Source organism: Chinchilla lanigera, unplaced genomic scaffold (assembly GCF_000276665.1).
Source record: "Chinchilla lanigera isolate Chin_1 unplaced genomic scaffold, ChiLan1.0 scaffold00055, whole genome shotgun sequence".
Lineage (NCBI taxonomy): Eukaryota > Metazoa > Chordata > Mammalia > Rodentia > Chinchillidae > Chinchilla > Chinchilla lanigera.
Window position 1 is genome coordinate 13,591,563 of NW_004955456.1, and position 2,129 is coordinate 13,593,691.

General features: G+C 60.0%; 1 protein-coding gene across 1 annotated transcript in view; it reads right to left on the bottom strand.

Moving 5' to 3' along the window:
- Window positions 1–1,759: 1,759 nt before the first annotated feature.
- The window catches only part of Clip2 (CAP-GLY domain containing linker protein 2), a gene marked incomplete in the record, with an annotated part of 38,488 nt that continues 38,118 nt past the window's right edge, over window positions 1,760–2,129 (bottom strand). Inside the window, 1 exon segment of the mRNA XM_005396751.2 lies at window positions 1,760–2,129.

Below are 2,129 nucleotides of genomic sequence, written 5' to 3' on the forward strand. Positions count from 1 at the left end.
GGTCACATCTGCTGTTTCAGATGAGAAACTGAGGCAGGGGAGGGGCGCCGGGCTGCATGGAGCTCTTCTGGGCTCGGAGCTCTCTGGGGGTCCGTGCTGGGCCGGCCTGGTCCCCAGGGCAGGAGGGCAGGGCTGGTGTCCCCAGCTCCCAAGGCCCCCGTCCTCTCGGCCCATGTGTCTGCCTGCACTTCCTGTGTGCCTGGCCCTGGGCAGTGGGGCACTCGGGGGGCTCCTTCCTGGGCTCAAGCCCCTCTGCCCACCCCAGCCTCACCCCCCAACTAGCCCCCTCCAGCACTCGCCACCTTGTGCCCCAGCTGCTGCCAAAGCTGCCAGGGTCTCAGTCACCCCGCCCCTGCCAGACCACACCTGCTCCTCTTCCTCCCCCACCCAACACCCTTTTTTTGGTCCCAGAGGATCAAACCCATCACCTGTGCCTGCTAGGCAGGTGCTCTGCCTCTGAGCTACGCCTGCAGCCCTTTGGGAGATGCTTTTATTTTGAGACCAAGTCTGGCCAATTCCCCAGACTGGCCTTGAACCTGCACTCCTCCTGCCTCAGCCTCCTGGGTACCTGAGATTACAGGGGTGCGCTTGTTGGCAGCATATCTTTGGATATGAAGGTGCTGGGTTGGTAGAAAATTAAGCATGGAAGGGCAGACAGAGTGCCGGCTGTTTCCCCACTGACCTCTCATGATGGCCATGGCAATGACAGCCCTCACCTGGACCTGCTTCTCAGCCCTGCCCTGGGCCACATCGGGGTGACCTGGCTCCTGCAGGCTCCCCTGCCTTGGTGTCTTATAGGGATCAGCATCAGAAAGTGGTGGTGCACGCCTGTAATCCCAGCACTTGGGAGGCTGAGGCAAGAGGATCGTTTCGAGTTCAAGGCCAGCCTGGGCTACATAAGTGAGCTCAAGGCCAGCCTGAACTGCATAGCAAGACCCTGTCTCAAAAAAGCAAAACAAAACAAAAACACAAAACAAAGAAAAGAAAGGTTGGGGAGGGATAAGCATCTGCTCCTCAGCTCCCCGCTTGCGGGCCACACCCCTGCCAGGACCTCTGTGTGGCAGGTGTAATCCCAGCTACCCAAAAGGCTAAGGCGGGAGGACTGCAAGTTCGAGCCCAGCCTGAGCAACTTAAGAGACCCTATCTCTCAGCTGTCTCTAAAAAACCAGCTTTGTTCAGTCTCCCACACAGGCAACCAGCCCTGAGACCAGGATGCACACAGGCTTGCTGAGCCTTTACAGTTCAGGAGCTCCGCGGAAGGGAAGCTCACTAAGGTGTAAACGTTCTCATTGAGCTCCAACCTGTACCAGCACATCCACCCCATTTTGTGTCAGGGTAATTTCTTCCCTCCTAAGTCCCTAACAGATTCAAGCACAAAGCTGGGTGTCTCTGGCATCTCTCCCACCCCCCACTGTCCTATCTGTAAATTTTGGCACTGGGTCCCACTAAGGCACTAAGTTGCCCAGGCTGGGCTCAAATTTGCAACCTTCCTGCCTCAGCCTCCCAAGTACTGGGGTTCCAGGCGTCCACCACTGCACCCGGCTGTGTCCTGGTTTTGATTCTCTGCTGAGATTCTTCTCCTCAGGCTCCAGTATTTGTTCACTCTCAGGCTCTCATCAGCCATTCACACCCCAGTAGGAATTAGGTGGCAGTGGTCGGCGGACTTAGGCCCAACTCCCGGCTCAAGGGTGCCCAAGAGCTGGGACAGAAGCTCCTTGGAAGCCCAAGGCATCACAGAGGGCACCACCAGCCGCAAGGGTCCTGCACCTCAGTCACAAGCTTTATTGTCCCGAGCACGGACTGGCCACACTTCCACAATTCCACTGGGGGGGAGGGGCAGGGAGGGGCGCGGCCGGCCACGCAGACCGCTGCTGCTGCTGCTGCTGGGGAAACGGCTTCCTGGGCCGCGGGCGCCCGCGACGCGGTCCTGGGCTGCGAGCTGTCCTCCGCCCCAGGAGGGGCAGCGCTGAGTAGGTTAGGCCTCTAAAGCGACGTTTCTAGCTGCTGTTAATGGACCCGCACGGCAAGCGGGAGCTGTTGCTAGCGGCGGGCGCGGGAGGGGCAGGGCGCAGACGGGGCTGCACCCCCGTCCCTGGCGGCACTCACAGCGCGGCGTGGCTGCCGCTGCG